This window comes from Pelophylax lessonae (assembly GCF_965119305.1).
Source record: "Pelophylax lessonae genome assembly, chromosome: 4".
Classification (NCBI taxonomy): domain Eukaryota; kingdom Metazoa; phylum Chordata; class Amphibia; order Anura; family Ranidae; genus Pelophylax; species Pelophylax lessonae.
The window spans coordinates 480781308-480808887 of record NC_138771.1 but is presented as its reverse complement, the minus strand read 5'-3'; positions in this window follow the sequence as shown (position 1 = coordinate 480808887).

The following is a 27580-nucleotide window of genomic DNA, read 5'->3' as shown; positions in this document are numbered from 1 at the left end:
GACACCTGATGTAGGGGGCACTCTGACGGGAATGCCTGATGTAAGGGGGCACTGTCATGGGGACACCTGATGTGAAGGAGTACTGTGATGGGCACAGACTTAAGATTCAGATCTCGGCCCAAAGAAAAGTTTAGCGACCGGACCCCCTTGAATTTAAATTCATTACCCCTGCCCTAGACAGATGTATGAAACTTGATTTCAAAGTGACCGGTCCTGTGTTTGTATTGGACGGATTTTTGGGGATGTTTTTCCTTATCTCCATAGTTGACAATTCAAGATTCTTTATGGATTGCTGATCTCCCGGATTATATGATCTTTGACATGTTGGTCAAGTTTTTTGTGATATTTGACTGGAGACCTTAATGTTTGATGATTGATAGTGGAACCTGTGCCTCTATGTGTATTCTCTTCCTGTGATGGAGCTCTAAGATTGAATGATGATTCCAATGGTAGAATACTTATCAGTATATGTTTGAAAACAAGTACTCAAGGGTTGCTGCTGATTTGATTAACGTGAAGTCCTGGAGAAATGTTTTCGAAACGCGTTGAGTTTGCATGTGGAGATTCTTTATATATCTTCATCCAATGTGAATCACAAATAGACATATTTTATATCTGCAGTGTTTTTTGTTTGTGTCATTTTTAATCGGTATTTTAAAAAATCTTTGTGATTTTAGTATCAGTGTTGTATAATTCTCTACACACCATCCACGGCTATGTTTGGTTTCTCTTATACAATAGAATGTATGTGGATGTAGACATACAGTATAGCACACCCAGTATAGCACACCCTTTCCCTCTGGGATTAAGATTAAAAGACAGTCCTATGGGGTAGAAGGGGAGGAGATTAACCATGTGTATGCTGCCGTGGAGCTCATCAGGAAAGGAAAAGTACAGTAAATATGAAAACTATTTTCTGATTATGTTCCTGGTAGAAAGCAATTCAAATATATTTACAAATGAAATAAAGACTTTTTAGATTTGTGAATTTATATTTAATTCAACACTAAAAAAATAAAAAGTAGCACTGTCCCTGTAGGGCTTGCTGTGAGATGACTTCTTGGGTCTCCCTCTGATTACCTGCAGACAGTCACTAAGGGACATTTCACACATCCATCCTTACTCCAATTTGCTCGTTACTCAAAAAACAGTTCAGGGGATTTGATTTTATTATTATTGTGGAACTTGGATGGGAGAAGGGAATAGTGGGATACTCCAAATTTAACTATTTAAAGTAGATGTGCACAACTGCCACTTGGCCTCACTAGATTTTATGCGGAAACAGACACGCTGCTTTAACCAAACTGCCACTTGTACGGAAGAATTAGGTCATTCTTCTCTCTATAGCAGTAGACTTGATGTAATTACATTATCCTCAGGATACCCTCTAGCATCCCCTTGACTGACATTCGTCCACTGACTCTTCTGGCAGAAGGGGTGGCTCTCTCAGGACAGGCCCCATGACACAGATCTGTACTCACTGTATGCAGAATCATATCCTCTTCAATGTCTCTGTTCCAGCCAGTTCTTTAGGACCTCTGGGTTTCAGTGTTTCTCCGATTTTCAGGCCCTCAGGTCGACCCCCTGAGGCCACATGGCAGCTTTTACAGAGGAGAGGCAGCCGCCCCCTCCCCTCCGGGACCCCGCTCTCCAGCTGGAAGACCCTGAGCACATGTGCCCTTGGCATGTATACAGTTACCTAGCATGCACGAGGCACTTTCCTCTGCCAATCATGAGGGCTGTAAAAAATGCCTGTGCACTCACTTGTCAGATTTCTTCCCACTGTCCAATATGCCTCCCCATTGGACCAGTGTGAAACATTGCAGATTGCTGAGCTGCACCTGAGCACCATGAGCAGACCTTATTAATGGATCCTGCTCCCTGGTCGGCAGAGAGCAATATCAATTTACCTGGCAATCTCTTTGGTAAGCAAAAAGACCCAAAAACTATACTCTCTCTCTAGCACCTACCTAGGAGATGCTACATTACATTTTTTTTTTTTTTTTTAAGCATGTAAGGTTTGCAGATCAAAGCTTACTCATTTGATCTGCAAATTAACAAAACAGAGTAAGTACAAGGTAAGTAACAATAATGCTTCATTGCATCTCTGAATGACACTACAAAACAGTGTTTACAGACACTGACCAGAAAGTCTGTTTTTAACAGCAGTGGCTAAAGTCAGCTGCTGAATTTTCACAGAAACCCTAGCTGCCATCTTGACCGCCATGTATTGCCAGTAAAATTGGTGAGGGAAGCAGCAGCAAGGGGAGGGACAAAGTGTGCTATGTATGCCCTGTATACTTTGGTGAAGATTTTTTTTTTATGCATCCATAGCTCCCATACAAACTATTTGGGAAGCTCCCACAATTACTTGGATTTTCATCCTAAATAAAGATACACACTACCCAGTTCCCAAGGCTTCAAGTCTCCAGAGAAGAATACAGACATCACCAAGCAAGGAAACAAAATGGATTTGGACAATAATCAAACAACCATTTGCACAAATTTGCCAGTTATCCTTTAATTCAGTTGTTTTCAACTAGAACTAGGGTTCTGTGGAATCCCAGGTTTCCTTCAGTGGTTGCTAGGGACTCCATGAGGTGAGGCTGACTGACCTCCCAGCTGATGGTGGTTACATAATCTTGGCATGACACAAATAATCTTTTTTTTGTTATTTGTAAAGGTGGCATTCTGGCCACCACTGTAAGGGCAATCTTGGTAATGACCTCTGGTTATCTAATTTTAACAGGGGTTCCTGACAAATGAAAATTATTTCAAGGATTCCCATTGGATAAAAAGATTGATAAATGCAGTTTATCATTCATTTAACATCACTTTCTTTATTTGTCAAATAAATAAGGACAGACATGCAAAAATGAATTACCTCATCTACACCCTGCCCTTTACAACTAGGACATCTAAAACCAACCTTGTCTAGACCATGGCACAGAACACATGGAGGAATGAAACATAAAATCCTCTGTTTCTCCACCCAATTGCAAGGAATCATGAAAAAAAAAAATGAAAAGCAAAAGATACCTACCACATTACAACCACTCTTTGTAATGTCAGGAATTAGACAGCTCTCATAGTTGATCACAATGAACAGGGCTGCTGTTAGGAATCATAGGGCCCCATACAGCCTACCTGGCAGGGCCCCCCAGAATATGTCAAGACAATATTTTCACAAAAAATACACTAAAATCATTATTAGCGGACACAAACATAACAGAGAACCTGTGTGAATTAGCCCTTTTTAATTGTTTTTAGTGCCTGCAGCACTGAGGTAGGAAGGGAGGGGGGATGGCACACTGAAATGGGGGCACACGGGGGGGGGGAGGTGGACCAGAAGCAGGCAGAACAGGGAAAGGGGTCGGTGTCGGAGAAGCAATTACAGGAATGATGCCCTGCGTATGTGTCTTTCCCTGCAGCACGTGAAAGCTGGCAGAAGGGGGAAAAACTGGCTTTCAGCTTCTGCAGGGCAGGGCCACTGATGGTGGGGGGGGGGGGCACCAGTCCTCCTGTAGGAGGCTCGGCACACAGAGGGGCCCCACTAGCATGGGGAATCGCTGCGGTCGGGCAGAGGAGCAATTGCAAAAGAAAACCCTGTGCGGACCTCTGCAGCAGCTGAAAGCTGGTAGAAGGGGGAATAACTGGCTTTCAGCTGCTGCAGAGAGTCACACAGGGCTTCCTTCTGTAATTGCCCCTCTGCCCGACCGAACCGGTTCCCCATGCTAGTGGGGCCCCTCTGTGTGCCTGGGCCCCCTACAGGAGGACTTGGTCCCCCCCTATCAGCGGCCCTGCCAATGAATCCTGTGACTTGACATGCATCATAGGAAGATGACAATGAAAATGTAGGGCCCGTCCTAAAAGCAGAAGTACCAAAAACTACTGTATATAGTATTTCATGTCCCAAGACAAGACTGCAGGGGAAGAGGGGTTGCAATCTTCTTTCAATCCAAACTGAACCTTAGACCCTTCTACATTGGCTTAACTATTTAAGTTGTATGTGTAGGCGTGCAGCTCTCTAGGGAAATGAGCTTTTGCCCTGGTTCAAAGCAGTGCGGCTTTAAAATTGCACTACTTCAACGCAATTTTAAAGCCACAGATTAGTACGATTTGCTCCCCTGATTTCATTGTGGCTTGCTAATTCATTTAACAGAAGTCTATGTTGCAAAGAAATCCCAAAAAAGCAGTGCAAGAACCTTTATCATAGTCGCTGCGACTTGAGTTGCAACGATTTGAACAGTTCCGTTGCCGACAATAGGGTGAGACTTGTCACATGTCATGACTGTCATCACATGTCCACAATCAATTACAATTACACATGTCCACAGTCAAGTTAAAATTGTTTGGATCTTGTGCATTTTGTATTGCAAAATGCAACATGGAACTCACTGCTATCCATGAGAGAACAGAGAGAATGTAATCAGGTATAAAAAAGGGAAATAAAAGGTATTGTTGCCTTATGAGTTTAGGCGTAATCTCCCTTACCGTGTTGTGATGAGGAGGAGTTATGTATAAATCTCCGTCAGTAATTGTAATATTAATGTAAATATATATACGAGATATTGAGTTTTCATTTTACATTTAGTTCATATATGATTATCAATTATATGAAGTTGGGTGACTTCCGCCTACAGGCAATAGTGACTTGATTAACAAGTCCATTTAAAATGCATGCCTGGGCTACCTGGGAGGGGTCTGCTATTTACACTGATAAACAAACTGTAGTACAGCCCCGTAATTATGTTCCTTTTCCCCAGACATTACGGGGCCAGAAAAAAATGGATAATCTCCCATGACAGGTCATTCCTTTATCTCGCCCTCTACTTCAAAGACTGTCCCTTAAGATATGCAATGAAGATTGACTATTGGTTGAAGGGTTGGACAATGGGCCCGGGAGATGAACAGGTTCTCCCCTCAACAGAGAACCTAGGGGAGGGGGAATTTGTCCTATCCTGAACGAGATATGCCCACAGGGAGGAACAGGGCATGATAGCTGAACCAATCAGAATAGCCCTATACAAGGCAATGCAATATGGTTCTATATTAACAAAGGTGTAGATAGAGTGACTTCCTGTTTGGCATGGGAGAGCAGGAGGAAACACTAAGGGTAACTATGAAGGAGTAAGGTTTACATTGTTTGTTCTCTTTGTGTCGGTCGTAGTGTGTTTGTATAAACTCTATACTTGTTCAGTTAAACTAGGAATATTTTACATTTTGTAGTATGTACAATAGTTATATTGTTGTAAATTAATTTAGGCTTTTCAAACTATATACCAATAAATAATTGCTGTTCTAAAGCTTTCATTCATAGTCAAAGAACTCTCATTGTTAACCCAAATATTGTCCGAGGTAAATTAAATCTCATATCTTAAGGGTAACAGCATTTATAATGTTTTTATATCTGTACAAAAATGTTTTGCCTTTCATTCCTTTTTTAAAGTGAATGGGTTGTTTTACAAGATGATCATTTGCAATCACGTTAACTCTTGAATCTTTGTACCTATGCACAGGATGGGGAACCTCTGTGGCGTGAATCCACTCCTGTTGCTCTAGGAGACAGGCCGCTGATGGAGGAAGTGCTAACAACATCTCCTTCGCTACTATCGACGGGCTCCTGTAAAACTTCTGTTACCCCAGGTAATCACTTGTGCCTTCAAACTACTCCACTCCACATAGGTTTCTTCATACCTCAATGTGTGTAAGACTTGGTGAACTATGTGTGCCAATTACTTGCATTACACCCCTTTCAGTAACTTCAGACCAGACAGGGACAACCTTTCAAATGCTTTACTTTAGAAAGGTGCAAAGGCAATTACAGGGTCAAACATTCAAAGGAATAATTCTTTCTTAATTCCCTCTACTTTAACTACAGGTTGTGTGCTGCCCCAGCATACCTGCAAAGGTAGTGATCGTGTAACACAAGGTCCAATGGAGGCATTCTTCTAGAGCTGGTGTCTTCAGGGCAAACCCCAGGTTCTGGTGACTTTACATCCAGGCAGTGATAAGTGTCATCCTTATGCTCCTAGCGGCTATTGTTCTCTGTCTCATTCCCTTACATGTCTCTACTGAACCTACTGTGGACCTCTTCATTGGATCTTTCTTGGGGATGAACCTCAGACCCTGGAACTCTCTCTATGGAGCACTGCTCTGGGCCACTGTTTTTTTGCACAGGATCATTGGGTTGGACCCAGAGAAAACCTGCAAAAAGACCAAAGAACAGGGAAAGGCATTAATTCCTACCCTCCTGACCTTTTTGTTTCTCAAGAGAAATTAGCTCATCTATACTTTCACTGTCCAACCACAGGCTGGTGAAGGGAGAAGACCTGTAAATGTTACCGAATTCAGCATACAAAAATCAGGTTGTTTGCCCTGCCAGACAGGGTTGTGCTGTGTGGCAGAGTTGCATAAATCTCAGCGATGGATGGAAAAATTGTCACATCTTTTGGCAGGTAAAACAGCTACATACTGTATGTACTCGATCTGCATATTTATCTGTTTAGTTAATGTTCAGCTTTATAACAAATCTACTAGAAGCTTATGCAATCTGAGAATGACCTGCATAATTATGGCCAATGGGTGCCAGTAGGCAGGTCTTAGTGTCCCATTGTAGTTGCTGGGGGTTAATATTGGGATACCTGTCGTCAACACCCCACCCGCCCCCACCCCTCACCATAAAACTGGTGCCGTACATCCAGCTGCTCTTTGCTGGGTTTGTTCTTTTCCTTTGAAACATGATCATGGTCAATGAAACACTAAGAGGGGGTCCTCAAGGATTATGCTAAAATCACTGACAGCATTCCACTTTGTAACAAAGTAAGCTTGTCAAATGACAGGAACACAGAACATAGTATTAGAGCAAAGGATGATATTTATAGTCTTTGCTGTAAACTTAGCACGCCATGGTCTTCTCTGCAGATGCTGAGCTTGGAGAGATCTGCATCTTGGCACACAGGAGCAAAAATATGTGTGGTTTCATCCATTCATGACAACTTTCTGCCAACTATGAAGGAATTGTAAATATGAATATTAATTGAAATAGTAGTACAGTGAGCAAAGCATTGTTATCCTAGAACAGAAATGTGTGTCACTGGCAGGATCACTAGGTAAAAATAAAGCAATTAATAAACAAGAAAAAAATTGGGGGAGCATACCCTGAACATGTACTTCTAAAGCTGGTGCAGCTATGGACCAAGCGATGTGCATATTAAAAAAGAATAGCGCACACATACAAAAGAAATGACTATCAAATATGAAGACAATCCATAAATAAAAATGGGGATTTGGTCCCACCATATGGCCATATTGTGCTCAAGCCCACCACTACGTCAAAGTACCCCATTGTCAGTGGGTCCTACACTATCCATAAAAAAAGGATGAATCCAGCCTCTCTAACCCTTGGAGACAACACTCCTTGCTGGGAGAGATGTGCTAATGCACTACAAGGGACTCCTCCTATATCTACTTGATAGTGGACACTGATAGAGTACAGGTGTGTGTGGGGGGTGGGGTGCTCAACCATAGAAGTCTGGTCAGACCGAATACATAATAAACAAGAAAAAAATTGGGGGAGCATACCCTGAACATGTATTTCTAAAGCTGGTGCAGCTATGGACCAAGTGACATGCATATTAAAAAAGAATAGCGCACACATGCAAAAGAAATGACTATCAAATATGAAGACAATCCATAAATAAAAATGGGGATTTGGTCCCACCATATGGCCATATCGTGCTCAAGCCCACCACCCACAAAGCAATTACTGTCATTTAGCTTCTTCAAGTTTAGAAGACATTCTTCAGCATACACCAATAAAGGTGACACATGTGCCAATGCCTTTTATTGCTACAGACTGCCATCATTCAAATGCTATCACAGTCACTGCCTGCAGGTTACTGAACCAAATTATCCCCTCTGCTCTCTGCTAGGCAAAACACTGTAACTGCATCCATTTTTGTTCAAGCCATTTAAGGAAAGAATTTTGCCACTTAAGTTAAACGTCATTCTTTAAAGATACATACGCCTGTAAATGCCCCCCCAATTTCCTAAAGTGACTTGTTCCTGCAATCCATCATCTTAAAGTGAACCTCCTTATCAACTTCACATATTAAGTAGAACTGTGCCAACCAATCTAACTCTTTAAGAGAATCATCCTATAGTCACAATACCTAAAAGGGACTTTTTCACTGCGCGCCAACATAAGGGCCCCAACCAAGCTGGCTGAAGAAGCAACCTTCTAGGTTGATTTTGCTCAGAGACTTTCTTAGAAGTACTGGAGATTTGACAGATTTTCTAGCACTTCAACCTAGACTCTCCTGACTGGATCCTACGAGTGAGCTAGCCCTAACTCTTAACTCATTTTACACATTTTACTTAGGGAGTAATCTCCCAGTCAGAGAGCTATTGTTTATATCCTCAGTCTTTCAGGACAGGTAGTCATGCTTTAGAGGGTATTTGACTGTAATGTATTGCTCTTGTGCTGATTCACCTTGCTTACTGTTTAACTATTTTCTTAAAACAGTGTATGTGTGTTTCTTCTGTGTGGCTGCATGGAGACACCCCTCCCAGCCAAGGTAATTTGGTGGTGTCAGTAGAAATAGGGCTCTGTATTGGGCCAACAGAGGAACAGAGGGCCCAAATATACCAGCGACTCCTTCGGGTGTGGTGCTAAATAAACAGAGCGCAACATTCTATTGTAGTGGTTCTTAACCTATGCACTTTTAAATGTTTTATTTGTCATGGCAGAATGAGAATGGAAATGCTTGTCCCATGGGCAGAGTTTAGTACACTTATGAATCCAATCAGAATTCAACCTTCATAGCTTTGACTTCAGAGAACCCAAATCTAATTGGTTGCTTAGAATTTCTTCACTCTGTCCTAATATGTAGCCTGATTGAGACTCCTTCAAATGTTGTTACACAAATGATCTTGGTTTATTTTTGTACCACACTGAATGCACTATAGTAAATTTTCACCATCTGTTCCCCAATATTCATTCAGCCCTTTTCATTTAACACAAGGATGACTGTAGATATCCTACTGCTGTGTGCCACTCAACTGCTTGCTGGTGGCCCAGGTGTCAAGCTCACTTTCAAGGCGAGATAGGACTACATACATTAACATATTCCCATCAGAAACATATTTAAAACATGTTGACGTAGGTAAATTCTTGTCGGCTTCAGTCAATTCTCTAGTGATGCAGTCAATTCTCCAGTGGTGCTTTTTATAGATGAAGAATTTGCATCTTAAGCTATCCCCAGTGTAATATCAACACATCAAGTCGGAACTACAAAGCCTTTGCCTAAGCAGGGTGATGTCTTTTAAATACTCAGGACAAAAATAAGAATGGGATAGGAATGTTGATGAATCCAGCCTACAACACTGCCAGATAAGTCTCTTTCCTTTCTGTATTTGATCCCCCTCCTCTTCAACAAGAGCTCTGTATTATTCAGAAGTACAATAACAAAAGAAAGACTTTTAGGATCCCCTATCCTTCATAGGCCGCAACCAGTTTTATAGTTTTTGTTTATTTTAAAACTATGCTGACTGACAGCTTGGGGGATACAAAAGAAAGCACAAAGGGAAAATTTTAAAGCTGTACAAACAAGCCCGGTCCATGCGTTGTAAGTAAAATGCATGTCTCCAGAGTTCTGTTCATGTTAACTCAGCAAAGTGTATCTTGGAAATGTTGGAGGTGAGGTTGGCCATAAGCTATATGTGGAGATGTATAATCTGTCCAAGCACTGCTAATATTATTCAGGGGGAGAACCCATGCCATCCCAACCTAGGACACCTCCAGGGCCAGATCTGTACTTCTTGCTTCTCTAGGCCAACTGTCCTGTGACACTGTCCTTCTGTCCCAGTGGACTTGTTGATTTGCTTGCCATAATTCATATACAGTAGCTGAGGTTGGAGGTTGGTAGGTCAAATGAGACTGACTACTCTGTCTGAACAATATCCTTTCATTCTTTCACCAATTTGGATCTACGTGTACAGAGCCAGCATGATGCACTTTTGTACTGTAGTTATGAGGAACAGCAACAAAAAATACATAAATGCCATGAATCATGACACTAAGAGTAGTAGTAGTGATGGAACATGTCCACCTCCTCCCTGCTTCTACTGTACAACCCAATTGGCCCATCTCTATGTTGGCCAGGTTCACTTGCCAATACAATTGTGTGGAAGGATGGAGGGGGTTGGCAAGCTATGTCACTAATAGACATTGGTTTATTTAAAGAGGTTGGAAGTTGAGGGGGCACTAGCCACTGCTCTGTAGAAGGAGACCAGCTTTCTGAAACGCGTAAGCTAGCATTGTCATCCGCATGTTCATGAGGTCAGAGATCGGACTTCTGGATTCTGTGCTTTATATGCTATCAGTCTACTCGGCTTCTGAGTGTATTATGTTTTCTGTTACCCTGAAAAAAATCGCTAAGGAGAATGCACTAGGCATTTGCACCCTCTTTCTTTCCTATTGTTGTGCAGTGTTTGACTCCCTCAACCCAAGCAGGGCTGCATCACAAGTTCCTTCAAGTCTAGATTGCTTAGTGGTTCTGTTACAGTTGGTCTCTATAGCAGGCGGCTCCATGATTTCTCAGTACTGAAGTGTCAAGTTTTCTTTCCCCTATATTCGGGGAGATTTACTAAAACTGGTGCACACAGAATCTGGTGCAGCTGTGCATAGTAACCAATCAGCTTCTATGTTTTATTGTCAAGCTGAGAAGTTAGAAGCTAATTGGTTACTATGCACATTTTCACCAGATTTTGTGTGCACCAGTTTTAGTATATCTTTCCCATTGTGTCAATGCGTTCCCTAAGCAGATTGTCCTGCATTTAGGTGTGAAGGGGCAAAAAAAAGTTGCTGAAGGTATACAGTATGTGGAAACCTCAAGGTGTCTGCACTTAAAGAAGAGATAAACTGAGGAAGCTGTGCTTTATAAAACGCAGCAGAAGGCAAATGGCGAGTCATAAGCATTGCCTAAGATCTCCCAACAACTGATCTTTCCCCCATTTCTAACTTACCATGCATTGTTCTGCTCTGTATTTATGTATGGAGGTTGCGGTCTTTGTAGTGGCAGGACTTTTCATCCTCTTTTCAGGGCTGTCCCCTAATGACAGGTATTTAAGAGCAGCAGGAGAGGAAACACAGATACAAAAAATTATTGAAGCAAATTGGGGAAGATCCTTCTACTGCAGGTCCTCAGGTACAGCTTTCACTCCAGAGGGAAGAACAGTTAGCAGCACAGTAATGACACCCCCAAATATCAGTTCAAATCTTGTGTGATTAGTGTACAGAGGCTTATATAATCTCACACTGCAGATATACAACTATGAGGCTTAAGCTAGCCATAGATGGATCTAAATTCAGCCAGTTTAGCAGGGACTGGCCCGGATTTAGATCCATCCTTCGTCGCTCTAATAATTGACTAATAACTGAATAATTAATAATTGATCAACAATTGACTTCTGTCGAAAGGGAATGTTGAAAATGTTTCTTTCAGTCAGCAGCTGCAGTGCTGATCAGTGTATTCTGACATCAGAGAAGCCACCGCTGTCAAAATATAATAGCACAGTGGGGAGGATTCCTCCACACTCACATAGCAAAGTTGCTTAAGGCTGCACCCAATGCGCCTGCATCTTTTTAAACTGTGTAACTGTAGCACCCTACAGGTAGGTGCTAGGTAAATGTATAGTGGGCCTGTTAGGAACACTCCATGTGTACACTGAAGTGCTGTCATGAATCTGCCAGTTAAGAGTTAACTTAGTGCAGACTAATTGCACTAATTGGCAAAAGGCTGGCCTATTTAAACACCACAGCAGCACTGAGCCATTGCTGTCTTGTCTGCAGCTTTACCTGTACTTCCTGATCCTGAACCTGCTGTTTCCTGTTGACTTCCTGATCGACCTCCCGGCTTGTCCACTACTTCGTCTGCTTGCTGCCCGCCCTGACCTTGGCTCGTTCCTGTGACCACTCTCCTGCCTTATCCTTGTCGGCTTATCTGTTTCCGATTCTGGACGTGCTCACCTCCTGGTGGGGCAACCCTGGGGACCGCGACCTGGTGTTAGCTTGCAGCGCAGTCTATCCCCACCACCAGGGGCTCTAGTGAAAACCAGCTAGCACTTAAACTCCACACCTCAGACTAGCCCGTGTCTACCACCAGTGTGACCCGTCCGTGTTCCTGTTGTACCAGATCCCACGAGGCTACCTATGCACATCAGGCTCAGCCACCAGCACCATTACAATACAAGACAGCCATGTCGGAGCCTGCAAGAGGGGCCTCTCCTCTGGACGAGATCTGCCAACACTTGGCAGCATTGTCGCAAACAGTCAAGTCGCTCCAGGACAGCTATGTGCACTTGGAGGAACGGTTGCACTCTGTGACTAACCCGGGGATCCCTCCTGTTTCTTTGGTACCCCCAACTTCCACGACACCAACAGGTTCGGTCTCAGGACCCACAGTGGTGGTGCTACCACCTGAACCCAGGGTTCCTACACCAGAGCGATTTTCAGGAGATCGGGACAAATTTAGGGCATTCCGTAATGCATGCGAACTTTATTTCTCACTGCAGCCCCGGACTTTCTCCTTGGAAGCCACCAAGGTTGGATTTGTCATCTCCCTACTCTTGGATGAACCCCAGTCCTGGGCACACCGACTTCTTGAAGAGTGCAGCCCACACCTAGACTCCTTGTCTTCCTTTTTTGGTGCCATGGCTCAATTATACGATGATCCACAGCGCACTTCCACAGCGGAAGCTGCTCTTCATGCACTCCAGCAAGGCCGCAGAGCAGTAGAGGAGTACGTCGCGGATTTTAGACGGTGGAGTACTGACACCGAGTGGAACGACGCAGCGCTACCTCACCAGTTCCGCTCAGGCCTATCTGAGGGTCTGAAGGACGAGCTAGCCCGAGTTGGCGTTCCAGACTCCCTAGAGGCATTGATTTCATTGGCTATCCAGATAGATCGCCGGCTTCGTGAGCGCCGTGCGGAAAGGTCTGCCCAGCACCCACGCCCGTTCTGGATGATGCCGCGGTTCGCAACTCCGGCTCATGTCACCTCCACCAGGCCCATTCCGGCCAACCTGGCTCCTGCTAACTTCACACCAGATGCCCCAGAACCCATGCAGCTTGGCGTTATGCGGTCTACCCTAACCGCTGAAGAACGACACCGCCGGCAAAAGAATAACCTCTGCCTATACTGTGGTGAAGCCGGCCATTACGTACGTTCTTGCCCAGCAAAGTTACGTAAGTTTCTCTCCATCTCTCCTTCAAGTTATCCAGCTTTCGCTACCAGTGCTACTCACTTAGCGCTCCCTGTTTCGTTTCAACTCCCGGGAGGTACAATACCAGTCACCGCAATTATTGATTCTGGAGCGTGCAGCTGTTTCATTGATCTCACGTTCGCCATCCAACAACACATCCCTCTTCAAACCAAGACTCAAGGACTTTCCATTTTTCTTGCAGATGGGTCTCATATTAAGTCTGGACCTGTGACTCAGGAGACCCCTCCACTTCCTATGGTCACTTCTTCAGGTCACAAAGAGCTACTCAGCCTGGATGCTATTGCTTCCCCTTTATTTCCGGTTATCCTGGGATTGCCGTGGCTGCAGGCCCACAACCCGCAAATCGATTGGATGACAAGAACGATCAAATTTCAGTCTGATTACTGCATAAACTCCTGTTTACCGGTCTCTCTCAGCCCTGCCAGTAACCTGCTCTGTTTGGACTCTGACACAGATCTGCTTTCTGCTGTGCCTAAGCCTTATCATGGCTACCTGGACGTTTTTAGTAAACGGGGGGCCGAGACCCTTCCTCCTCATCGCACATACGACTGCCCGATCGAGTTACTTCCTGGGGCCGGGATTCCATTCGGTCGTATCTTCCCTTTGTCAGAACGGGAATTGGAGGCTCTGAAAGAATACGTGGATGAAAATCTAAAGAAGGGGTTCATTCGTCCATCGACATCCCCAGCAGGGGCAGGAATCTTCTTCGTGGAAAAAAAGGACCACTCTCTCCGACCCTGTGTGGACTCCCAGGAACTAAATAAGATCACGGTCAAGAACCGTTACCCTCTTCCCCTGGTACCAGAACTTTTCCAAAGACTGAGGTCAGCCTCCATTTTCACTAAGTTAGACTTACGTGGGGCCTATAATTTGGTCCGTATTCGTGAGGGGGATGAGTGGAAAACAGCGTTTCGCACCAGGTTTGGGCATTTTGAATATCTGGTGATGCCCTTCGGCCTGTGCAACGCCCCAGCAACCTTTCAACATTTTGTAAATGATATTTTCAGAGACTGGTTAGATATCTTTGTTATTGTCTACCTGGACGATATCTTGATTTTCTCTGCATCCCTGGATCAACATAGGGACATGTCAAAAATGTCCTCGGCAGACTCCGCAAACACGGATTATATGCCAAGCCTGAGAAGTGTGAATTTGAACGCCAGAGTATTCAGTTCCTAGGTCTCATAATTTCCACTGAAGGAATTAAGATGGATCCCCAAAAGGTCTCAGCCATCTTGGACTGGCCACCCCCGTCAGACAAGAAGGGGGTCCAGCGCTTCGTAGGTTTTTGCCAACTTTTACAGGAGATTTATTAAGGGATTCTCTGACATCATTTCCCCCATTACACAGCTCACGAAGCAGAATACCCGGTTCAATTGGCCTCCTGAAGCCCAGACTGCCTTTCTAACCTTGAAAAGGCTCTTTACAACTGCTCCCATCCTGAGTCACCCGAATCCTGCCCTTCCTTACCTTCTCGAAGTAGATGCATCAGAAGTGGCCGTGGGGGCAGTTATTTCGCAAAGGCAGGGTACTAAAGATCTCATACATCCTATAGCCTTCTTCTCTCGTAAACTTTCCCCAGCAGAAAGGAACTATGACGTTGGCGATCGAGAACTTCTGGCCATTAAGGCTGCCCTTGAGGAGTGGAGGTACTTGTTGGAAGGGGCAATGCATCCTATCCTCATCTTCACAGATCACAAGAATCTTGAGTATTTAAGAGCTGCTAAACGGCTGAGGCCACGTCAGGCACGTTGGGCATTGTTTTTCTCAAGATTTCCCTTCCATATTACCTACCGGCCGGGATCTAAAAATGTCAAGCCAGATGCGCTCTCCCGCATGTTTGATGATCCAAAGGAAGTGCCAGTACCCGACAGCATCCTGTCCGCAGGTAATTTTTTGTTATTACAGACCAACCTGATGGCCCAAATAAAGCAAGCTTCTGCAAAGAATCTCTGTCTCCTTGAGGTGTCCCTGGTACCCAGAGATGGGTTATTATGGCTTGAAGACAAGATCTTTGTCCCTGAAAAGGTCCGAGTGACGGTTTTAGGGTTATGCCATGACCACCCTCTGGCGGGCCATTTTGGTACTCATAAGACCCTGGATCTATTACAACGAACATTTTGGTGGCCAGATCTGGAACAGAGTTGCAGGGAATACGTGAAGTCTTGTACCGTCTGTACCCGGAGCAAGTCTGTAAGAAACAAGGCGTGGGGCCTGCTCAGGCCACTACCAGTCCCTGACAGGCCTTGGAAGATGGTTGCCATGGACTTCATAGTGGAGCTTCCCCCCTCAGAGGGCTGTTCCACCATTTTTGTGGTCGTTGATCGTCTATCTAAGATGGCCCATTTCTTGCCACTCAGGAATACGCCCACGGCCAAGGAGACCGCAGAAGTTTTTATTAAAGAGATCGTTAGGCTTCATGGGGTTCCTGCAAATATTGTTTCAGATAGAGGGGTCCAGTTTACCTCCCGCTTCTGGAAAGCCTTGTGTGACGTGTTGAAGATTGAGCTGTCCTTGTCTTCCGCCTACCATCCTCAGACTAATGGGCAAACCGAAAGGACAAACCAGACGTTGGAACAGTATATCCGTTGTTTCCCCACATTTGTCCAGGATGACTGGGTGGCCCTACTACCATTGGCAGAGTTTGCATACAACAATGCTAAACATTCTGCTACAGGGCAAGCTCCATTCTTCGCAAACTACGGTTTCCATCCGTCCTTCTTACCGGACGTTCCCGCTGAACCCACAGTTCCAGCAGTACAGGATATCGTTAGTTTCCTCAACCGCAATTGTAAACTGCTGCAGGATGCTATAATAAGGGCACAAGCAGCCTCTAAAAAGATTTTTGACAGGAAGAGGAGAGGGGAACTAATCCTTCAACCAGGTGACCAGGTATGGCTATCTACATGCAACCTCCGCCTAGCTTGTCCCTCAAAGAAATTGGCACCCAAGTTTATTGGACCCTTCCCGGTCAAGAGGAAACTCAACGAGGTCTCATATGAATTACACTTACCTGATTCTCTTAGAATTCATCCGGTGTTTCATGTCTCCTTGTTAAAACCTGCAGTCCCTAACTCCTTCCCAGGCAGAAGCTCGGAACCACCCGAACCTGTGATTGTCGATGGGGAGGAAGAATATGAGGTGGAAGCTATTTTGGAGGAGGAGAGGTCAATTACAGTTTCTCATAAAGTGGAAAGGTTACGGCCTGGAAGAAAATTCCTGGGAACCAGAACGCAATATCCATGCTAAAGAACTGATCTATGCTTTCTTTCGCAGTCACCCACAAAATAAAGACCTATTGGGCACCCGGAGGTTGCCCTTAAGGGGGGGGGGGGCAATGTTAGGAACACTCCCTGTGTACACTGAAGTGCTGTCATGAATCTGCCAGTTAAGAGTTAACTTAGTGCAGACTAATTGCACTAATTGGCAAAAGGCTGGCCTATTTAAACACCACAGCAGCACTGAGCCATTGCTGTCTTGTCTGCAGCTTTACCTGTACTTCCTGATCCTGAGCCTGCTGTTTCCTGTTGACTTCCTGATCGACCTCCTGGCTTGTCCACTACTTCGTCTGCTTGCTGCCCGCCCTGACCTTGGCTCGTTCCTGTGACCACTCTCCTGCCTTATCCTTGTCGGCTTATCTGTTTCCGATTCTGGATGTGCTCACCTCCTGGTGGGGCAACCCTGGGGACCGCGACCTGGTGTTAGCTTGCAGTGCAGTCTATCCCCACCACCAGGGGCTCTAGTGAAAACCAGCTAGCACTTAGACTCCGCACCTCAGACTAGCCCGTGTCTACCACCAGTGTGACCCGTCCGTGTTCCTGTTGTACCAGATCCCACAAGGCTACCTATGCACGTCAGGCTCAGCCACCAGCACCATTACAGGGCCTTGTCTGCCTAACAGCAGGGCCATGATTCTTTGGTTAGGGTGTCATGGTTTCCAGGTGTGCCTGGTGAAGGGGAAGTCTCCCCACTGACTCCTGTGAGAGGCTTCTTATAGGGTAATGGAGGAAGCCTAATCAGGGGACACATTCAAGCTTGTAACTACCCCAGAAGGCAGATTATGCTGCAAAAGGATTCTGGGAGTGGGTATAAGTTTGGGGGAAGCGCGCGACCCGGAGACTTTGAAAGGGAGCAGAGTTCCAGGAGAGAGAGAACGGCTGTCTCTCCTCCTGTCTGAAGAAGAGGATGTCTCGGCGTGTCGCCCGAGGATCCAGAGAGTGCTGAGTTGAGCTGAGGGGATCTGGTGTGCCGAGAACCAGTGGAGAGCGAGAGGGGTTCAGTCCCAGGAAAGCCTACACAGGTCGTGAGTACTGAGGATTGCCTCTGGGGGTCTGCCTGGAGAGTTAGAGGAGACCACTCCGGAGGAGGTTCTGGGTACCAGTGTCAGCTAGCTGTAAAGGGGGTACCTAGGTTGAGGACCCTGAAGTAGCAAAGGGGGTACATAGTCAGTGGACCCTGAAGAGCTAAAAGTGTAAAGGGGGCCCCTGCGGTTTGGGCCCTGAATTGTGCAGAGTACCAGTTGAGAGTTGCAGCCATACAGTAATTCACAGCAAACTACCTCAAGCCAGTGCCAGGCTGGAGAGGGTGGTCAGTGACTTTGCAGTGCAGCAGTGTCAGTAGTTCTATGCTCCACAGTCCTGAGTCTTCTGGACCTAGATTCGAGGATTCAGCACTTCTGTCAAGATATAGTGTGTTCTAAGCGTCAGTGAGCGCTGGCTAGCGTCGGCTAGCGTCAAGGCAGCGTTAACAGACATTTTCTGAATAAAGTCCAGAATTGTATTTACTTAAGCCTAAAGGAATATCCCACTCATTCCCTTCTCCCATCCCCTTTATCTACAATAAAACCACAAAACCAAGATGCCGGAGTTGTCAATGTCTCAGTAATGTCTCGATAACAATGGCAGACCCACATCAGGCCCCATGCCTGGAAAACCTGATAAATAACCTTGCATAGATGTAGCTGGGTGTAAACGGCACAGTACTCTCCTGTCTCCGCTTGCCTCCCCCCAGCACTGATCAGCTACCCAGGACTTCAGTGTGTGTATTCTCCTGCCCACCCACCCTCTCCTGCTGCAGTGACAAGAGTGGGCTCAGTGTGAAGAGCGGCTGTGCTGTAGGTATCTTTACCCTGCCATCCCCCACTGGGCTGCTGTGTACATAGGGAAGAACGCATTTGGGGTTTCTCAACAGAACGAGAGACAGGAGCAGATCTGTGTGGGAGTCCTGCTCGCTGAAAAAAAAAGCCAAAGGGGACACCAGAGAGAACTTGTTCTTCAGGCACCATGGCTCATGGGAGTATTAGTTCTTAAAGGGGCACTGCACCATTCTTGAGAATAGAAGCTAATGGTTACCAGACTTCAATTCCCACAAGCCACTACACCATAGGGCAGGTAGCTTTTCCTGGGCAGACTAATAGAGATTGGGTCCAGTCTATCCAGGAGAGAGGAGAGTGCATATAGTCAGAATTTGTGCTCTCAGCCTCCGCTTCCTGGGACCAGAGCCATCAAGAGAGGAGCTAGAGGACCTGTTGCAGGGCCTGCTCACAGACCTACATGTGAGTCTTGCAGAGCTGCCTTCAGAGACTGAGCTTGAGGGAGTGAGTCACTTCATCTCCAGAGCTGGAGTTAAGAGACTACCCCCTGTGTGAACATCCAGCCTGAGAGACTGAGCCACTGGGCCCTGACTTCCGAAACCTTCTGATTGCCAAGGCATTAGGACCAGACCAGTTGGCTGGAGGGATGAGCTGAACTACACATCTTAACTTGTCACCAGACACAGTTAACACACTAGAGACTGCTTTTACTCAGCTGCTCAATTATGTTCTCTGCCAGCACTCTTAAAGGGACAATTTATGTGTACCACCAAAATAAGGGCCCCACCAAAAGCCAGACAATTTTAACTATTAGGCATACTCTCCCCTGCTGCTGGGTTTATTTCCATGGTGTGCACACACAGATCCTACTGTTCTTCTGGTTTAGGTGATGCAGACTCTAGTTGCACCTGTATTCATTTTATTTACCTTTGCATTAGTCTTTTTAGGGCAAGTTAGTTGGTTAATGATCGTTCACATGATATAGAGCCCTTAAAGTGTTACTAAATCCAGAACAGTAAAATCAGTCTGTATATGTGCAGTAAAGCATGCTTGTTATACTCACTGTGGAACCTAATGGGTTAATCCTTCACATTGTGTAAAAAGGCTGTTTGATCCTGTCTTCTCTGAATCTCCCCTTCTTCCACTGTCCCCAACCAATCTCCTGATAAGACAGAGCCTTTGGAGTCACTGTGCACATGCTCAGTTTGGTGTGTATTGCTGGAGAGTTTGTTTCTTTTCTTGGGAGGGTGCATGTGATCAGCACAGGACCAATCAGCACTTTTTAGACAGAGGGTCAAGGGTCACGCAGCCTCATAGGACAGTCAGGGGAGAATGAAAACACCTCCTACAAGCTTTAACCAGACACTGATAGAAGTCAAGAGACTGCTGTATACAACTAAAAAGAAAAGTTATTTAGCAGTTTATATTTACTAAAATAATTGCATTTCCATGTCCTGTGTACTCTGGGAGACCAGATATAGTAAATGCAGGGTCCTGGGTTTAGTAACACTTTAAATTTGGGTGATTACTGTATTTGTTCATTGATACATACCTTGTTTATTTGCAATTGCCTTAATATATTTAATTCATTTACCTACTTGTTACCTACTTCCTTCCTGTGTGTTATGTTAGGGGCTAATAAACTGCTTTCAGTTTACAACCAACTGTGTCAGAAGGATCGAGCAGTTGAGAGATTTGGGGCAGAACAGAGAACCTGTCATCACCAGTGGCTCCTTTGGGGGTAACCACTACATAGACTTACATAAATGCTGGATTTATGCTTAGCTGTTGACTGTTGGAACATAGTTTGAAAAATCCCTTTTGAGATTTTCGCACAGATGTGATGATTCCTGCATAGCATTAGCAGTACACTGATTGTTATAAGTTGTCTGGCTTGCATTTTATATATTGCCTGTTTGTGTTTTATATTCTTTCATCAGCTCTCCTTCATAGTTCCAAGATCTTCTCCTTGGCTAAATATTTAATCATTCTCCGCGTTCCCACAATTTAAAATAAAATTTTTACAGAAAAAAAAAATGTAATATCTTCAAAATGTGACTTAAACGGGCACTTCTGCTAAGTTATATTACCAACTTTGATAAGACACACCCAAAACCTAAAAACCCATTGTGTCCAAATGTGGCATAGCTCTGTTTGATCCAGGAAGTAATGATTGTCAGTGATATACGGCTTTGTGTCTGCTCAGTGTGTAATGTTTCATCCTCCTTTGTCGTGCACCAAGTATATTGGCAGGCAGATCACTTTTCACACTCATCATTGCATGTTTTGTAATGCCATATTGAAGTAGATTCTTCAAAGGCAATTAATGACGAAAGGCAACCACGACTAAACTGAAAGCAGTCCTCACATAGTATATCATCTGCGTCTGTATTGCTCTGTTTAGGTTCTGGCAGCAGATGTTTACAGCTCAGATCCACAGGCCTCTCATTTTAGTTCAGATCATACATAAAACATATTTAAAGGGAGGAGGATCATTTATTTACAAGTTATGGTAATTTAAAGCAGGTTCATTAAGGAAAACATCAATTGGCCTATTTAGAGCCAAGTGACAGGTTCTCCCAACAGGCCAAGGCTACCTGCAGTTTTTTAGTAGATTGGGGTGGTTGTCACTTTTTTGTACAGTTGGTTGAATTGGGTGTGGGGATGCACTGGATGCCTTCACTGCCATTGTGCTCTTGCTGGGCATCACATGCGCCCCTGTGCCTTTAAGTAGGAGTGGGCTCCCTCCAGGCACGTGTGTGGTTATGAGTAAGCGATCTACATCGTGAAACGCGTCAACCCGACACGTCTGTTCGTGCATTGTACTGTCTGTCTGCTTCATCTATGAAGAATAAAGGAGTTCGATTGTTTTCATCTTAAACACCTTGAGTGCGGTCTTTATCTTTTGGAAGTTTCCCTCCAGGCATATCTACCTTAATCTATCCACTTCTATATGTGCTCCTACTTAGGAGACTCTGAAAATATAGAGTTAGGATCCTTGCTGTGGGCACTGCAGCTTATGCATACATTTGTAAATGCGTGCAAACAAAACTCTCTGCTTTTACATAAATTGTTAGACAGGGTCAATTTGGTTGTTTTGCAGGCTGGCTGGTAAGTGTGTTGGGAAATCTTTTGTTTGTTTGTGATGTGTGTTTGTAGCTGGGGTGTAGCATGGTGCGGAGTCAATGATTCACACAGGCAGGTGCAATAAACTTGTATTGAAGAAATGCAGCAACAGTTCACAACAAACTTGGTGGGAAAGCCACCCAGCCAGGCACACTCACAGTTTAGTAGAATGACAAGAGTAGATTCCAGCCAGAATGACAGCGTTTGCTGCGAGGGGACTGATTGGGGCCTGGCCATCTGGTCCCCAATTGGGAGAATGTCCAGAAGATATGAAGCCCTACTCTTACCCTCCTCATCAGGAACCTTTCTCTAGCATTAATACTGTCCCTTACAGATGGGGTACTTGTTCATGTTCACTCGCCAAAGCGTACCAAAACCTGGGAACCAGAACCTTAAAAAGGCTTTGCCTAACTCAAGATGGCTGATTCAGCTATGTGGGGTGGTAGCATCAAATAGGATAGCTTCCCAGAAAACCATAGAGGAACCTTGTTCCTCTTGACTTCCTCTCCAACAACAGCGACATTGCAGGAAAGCACCATTGGAGAAAGCAGACTGCCCCTGCCGACATGTTGCCCTTCCATGTGCACCTTACTTCAAAGGCTAGGGGTGGTTGCCACTTCTTTGTACCTGTTCCTAGCACTTAGATTAATTCCTATTTATGTTCTGAGTCTGTCTGTGCAGAAGCTTAAACAGGGTTAAAGTGTTTATATAGCCAAAATCTTTTTGTTTAGCGTTGAAAAAAATAGAGAAGTGTTAAAACCCATCAGTTTATTTTTGGCACGATGAAGAGATTTCATTTAACCTATCCATGAGGCACAGCAGGAATTGAGAGGGAGTTTCTACAAAGTGAGGTAAAATCCCCTTTTAGACAGCTGTCACCAGAACAGGTGTCTCCATTAGGGATGATCGAACTTTTGAAAAGTTCGGTTTGACCAGAGCACCCGAACTTCCCGAAAGTTCGGCCCGGATTTCAGAACCCCATTGAAATCAATGGGACCCGAACTTTGGTAATCAAAAAACACCATTTTGAAGCCCTAAAACCCAATAAATGCCCATAAAAATGCTTTTTTGTGGACGTGTTTGGAGGCAGGCATGACATCTGAACTTCTGTGTAGGGGTATATATACACACACACACATGTATGTATATATACACATACACATATATAGGTGTGAAAGTAGCAGAACCCTATGCCTGCGCTAATGAAATTATTAGCAGGCATAGGGCTACGCTCCTATCACACTTATATGTGTGTATGTGTATAAATACATATAAGTGTGTGTGTATATATACCCCTATACAGAAGTTCAGATGTTATGCCTGCCTCCAAAGACGCCCAAAAAATGCCCAAAAAAAAAGCCTGCAACAACACACCTTTTGGTGTCGAACCGATGGTCGACCCGAACCGTTCGATCATCCCTAGTCTCCATTAGAACCCTCTGTTCTGTCCTGGAGACAACTCTAAAGTGTTGAATTTCTTATTACTTTCTGTCTTGGTAACAAAGGTCACCAACATGAATAGACAGGGTGGAGACACAGACAGCAATCAAAACCAACAACAGGGGTTCTAATCCTTTAACATTGTATCCAAGCATTACTCCTCTTCCAAGCTAAATGATGATCAGTGTCATTTAACCTAGTTCTTACAAGCCCAAGGTGTCAATTGCCCCTTCCCCAGCCTCAGAGAAAAATGCTGCAGAGAGCTGCAGCACATTATTATGTAATAATGCTCTCTGCATCATTTGGGATCCACCAACTGCCGAAAGAAGAAGGCGATGAAGAGGACCTGTAATGTCAAGGGTGTGGACTGAGGAAAAAAAGGTATGTATAAAAGTTTTATTTTATGGGTCACTGGGTGCTCCAGTCCAGTGGTTGGAAGGGCAAATGGGAAGAGGTTCCTGAGCCTGCAGTTGGACTTTAAGTTACAATTGATTTTATAATACATTTACAAAAAAAAGCAGAAAAGAAAGGTAACCACAATAGTGAGGAACTTTACTAATCAGGTTATTATTATTTTTATTATTATACAGGATTTATATAGCGATAACAGTTTGCGCAGCGCTTTACAATTTCAGGAAAGACAATACAGTTACAATACAATTCAATACAGGAGGAATTAGAGGGCCCTGCTCGTTAGAGCTTACAATCTAGAAGGGAGGATCAAGTGAAACAAAAGGCAATAACTGTGGGGGATGGGCTGATGGAGAAAATTGAAGTACAGTTGTTAGGTGTGGGTAGGATAGGCTTTTCTGAAGAGGAGGGTTTTCAGGGATCGTCTAAAAGCTAAAAGAGTAGGAGATAATCGGACAGATTGGGGTAAGGAGTTTCATAGGATTGGTCGTGGAGGGGAGCATGGGAGGAGGTGATGAGGGAGCTAGAGAGCAGGAGGTTTTGAGAGGAACAAAGAGAGCGATTAGGTTGGTATTTTGAGACAAGGCTAGTTATATAGCTGGGGGCTAAATTGTGGATGGCTTTGTAAGATGTTGTCAGTATTTTGAATTTAATGTGTTGGGTGAGCAGAAGCCAGTGGAGGGCTAGACAGAGAGGAGTAGCAGACACTGAGCGATTGGTAAGGTGGATGAGTCTGGCAGCAGCATTCATGATGATTGAAGGGGGGATAGCCTATGTAGATGTAATCCAATGAGAAGGGAATTGCAGTAGTCGAGGCGTGAGATAACCAGGGAGTGAACTAGGAGCTTTATTGTGTGATTGGTTAGAAAGGGGCGTATTTTGGAGATGTTGCAGAGGTTGAGGCGGCAAGATTTGGGCAGTTATTGAATGTGGAGCTTAAAGGAGAGTTCAGAGTCCAGGACCAGACCTAGGACCTTGGCATGTGGGGACAGGCCGATAGTTATGCCATCAATTTTGACAGAGAGATCAGGGGAAGGTACACGCGGTGGAGGAAAAATTATAAGTTCCGTTTTGGATAGATTGAGTTTGAGGAAGTGGTGTGACATCCAGACTGATATATCTGCTAGTAAATTAGTTATACATGAGGAGACTGGGGGAGTGAGCTGAGGGGTGGATAAATGAAATTTGGGTAGCGTAGAGGTTGCATATAATATCCTCTAAGAAAACAAAGAATCTCACTGGTCTCTCTATCTGATAAGAACGTTCTACACAGTTGAGGTTTTGATCTTTCTTTGGTTTTAGTTGTAACCAAATGGGTTAAATCACTGTCCCCCAGTGCCTTCGGGCATCAATGCTTTCTGCCACGTTGCTGCGGCAAAATAAAAAGAGCGAATAAATGGACGAGTGGAGATGGGGCCCGAATGTTTCCCCCCTTTGGATAGCAAATCAGAAGAGAATTTCTTCAGATCAATACTGTATAAAGTAAAACATCTGGGAAGCATACAGCACAGCTCGTGAGATCAGAGCTGGCACGTGCAATGTTTAGTTTCCATAGTTGCTGCTATACTTCGATATAAGGTCTGCGCATCAGGCTTGTAACCAATACACCAACAGGCTGTTACAGCCAAGTTTACCTTTTTTCCACATTTTCAACCTGCTGTAACACATTTACTTTGTGAACATTTTCTTGAATTACTTTTCACCTTCTTCATGCCTTTTCTGAGCCTGCCCACTCCTGTAGATTTTTCTGGGTTGGCCATGGCCATACCCACAGGAGATTCTAGCTGTATAGAGTTGGCACTGGTACTCTCATGTCGGCTCATTACTGCATGTTTTGGAGAGTGCTGATCACAAAGGAATGTCTAAACTGCATTAATACTGTATGTTAAGCCTTGCCCACGCAGCACCAGAGTCAAAATGAAAATGGGCATACAAAGTCAATTAAATGTTAGGGCAAGTTTAAAAGACCGCTATTGCTAACCTGTTTCTGAAAATATTACTTGCTTGGGTTCCTTTGGCTTAAAGGAGAAGTATAGGCAAAGCTTTTTTGGCCACATTTCTCCTATGGCACACAGGGGTGCAGTTCGTTCTGCTCAGAAGCTGAAAGCCTGAGCCAGCCCCTGCCGCCCCTCCACAGCCCAGTGCTCCAGTGAGCACTGGAGGAGAACAGAGAGCTGTTGAGTGACAGTCATGGCTCTCTGCTCAGAGTGGAGGGGAAGAACGATGCAATCAGCGGTGGCAGATCGCTTATTTCTCACTGCAGACCCACCGGGGGACAGATGCAGCAGGTTAGTATACATGATTATTTTTTTTAAATCCCAAACTTCATTTTAGGTATTATCTTTGTGAGCTGGATCAAAAATGAATTCCAGGAAAGACAGAGAATAGTAAGAACACCTGATTGGCAAACTTGACCTTCTTAACCACTTCAATACAGGACCCTTTGCCCCCTTCCTGCTCAGGACAATTTTCAGATTCAGCGCTGTCACACTTTGAATGACAATTACTCACTCATGCAACACTGCACCCAAATGAAACAGATAGAGCTTTCTTTTAGTGATATTTAATCACCATTGAGTTTTTTTTTTTTTTTTTTTTTGCTAAATGAACAAAAAAAGATCAAATATTTAATTAATTAATTCATTTATTTATTTATCTAACATTTTGTAGATAAGTAATCTTTCCTCATATATTTAGGCAAAAAAATTTCTGCTGCATTTCTTTGGTAAAAATAACTTAGATCATTGTATATTATTTAGCCTGTAGCAAAGTTATAGTCTGTAATATAAATATGTATGAATGTGAGTTAGGGACCTTAGATTTACGCTCCTTGAGGGCAGGGACTGATGTGAATGTGTAATGTATATGTAAAGCGATGCGTAAATTGACAGCGCTATATAAGTACCTGAAATAATAATAATAATAATATTTGAAAATCGACCAATCCTGACATACTGACTGCCTTTCTCATAGTACAAATACCCCTCAAATGACCTATTTTTGGAAAGTAGACAGTCTGAGGTATTTAGTAAGAGGCATGGTCAGTTTTTTGTAGTTGTAATTTTTTGACACAATTTTTTGGAAAATTAAGAAATTAAATAAAATGTATTTTTTCACAGTTATTATTCTACATACTGTTTTACACTGTAATTGCTTATGACAATGATTACCACTGTTATAAGCAATCATTTTTATGAATGACATTCCATTCATTGTGTACTATTATGAAAGCTGTGATTTGCTCTGTCTATATCATGTGATCACTGTGACCAATCACAGAAATGGGCACAAAATTACACGATGAATGGCCATGAATGAAAGCTATTCATTGTGTATAACTGTCATGTGATCGCTGTGATTGATCCCAGTGATTACATGGTACCAGGACCAGCCCAGTATAGTGATCTGTCCAGTAGACACAGCAGGTGAGATGGCGCCGCAGTGTGGCACCTAGGGCGTGAGCGAGTTTCATGACTAGGAGGACATCATATCATGTCCACCCAGGATGGGAAAGCTCCCACTCGGCCGTTGTTTGACTATAGGCTTGTTAAGTAAGCAGTTAAGTAACTTAAAATAAATTGAAGCTGTTAGTTCATGATAGCAACTAGTATTTTTAGCAGAACCCAGGTTAAAAGTTCATGGCTCATTATAGGGGTTAGAGTAAAGTTACTTTAATCAAAATCACTAAAATCTTCAGAAGTGAGGCAACTGCCTCAGGCAGCACTTCAAGTAGGGTGACCCTGTGGCTGGAGTATCCATACTCTCTGTCTTTACTGCAGCTCAGTATTGTTGACAGGGCAGCATTACTAAGCTGGTTGTTGGACACTAACAGATGGGTTGCACGTATCATTGGCTGGTATAGTAAGTTGTACGTAAAGCTGAAGTACAACCCAGCCAGCTGCATCCTAGCAACCAGTAACACACAACATCTAATTTGCTAGTTTGGTGGCGGCCAGGCCACAGTGTCATTGGTTGCTGTGTCAGTGTTCTAGCAACCAAAGCAGGAAATTGAGTGGTATGAGGGAGAGGGGTTAATGGTGCAAACTGAGATTGTGAGCAGAAAAATGGCAGCCTAAGGTGGCAATTACCATAGGCAAGCTCCTAAAAATCTCATAAAAGTTTTAACAAGTAAAAGTCATTTCAAAAGCAATTTTCAGTCTTTTTAAATCCTGAGCTTTAAAACCTGGTGATACTGCCATGAAGGCCCTTGCACAGGTATGTCAT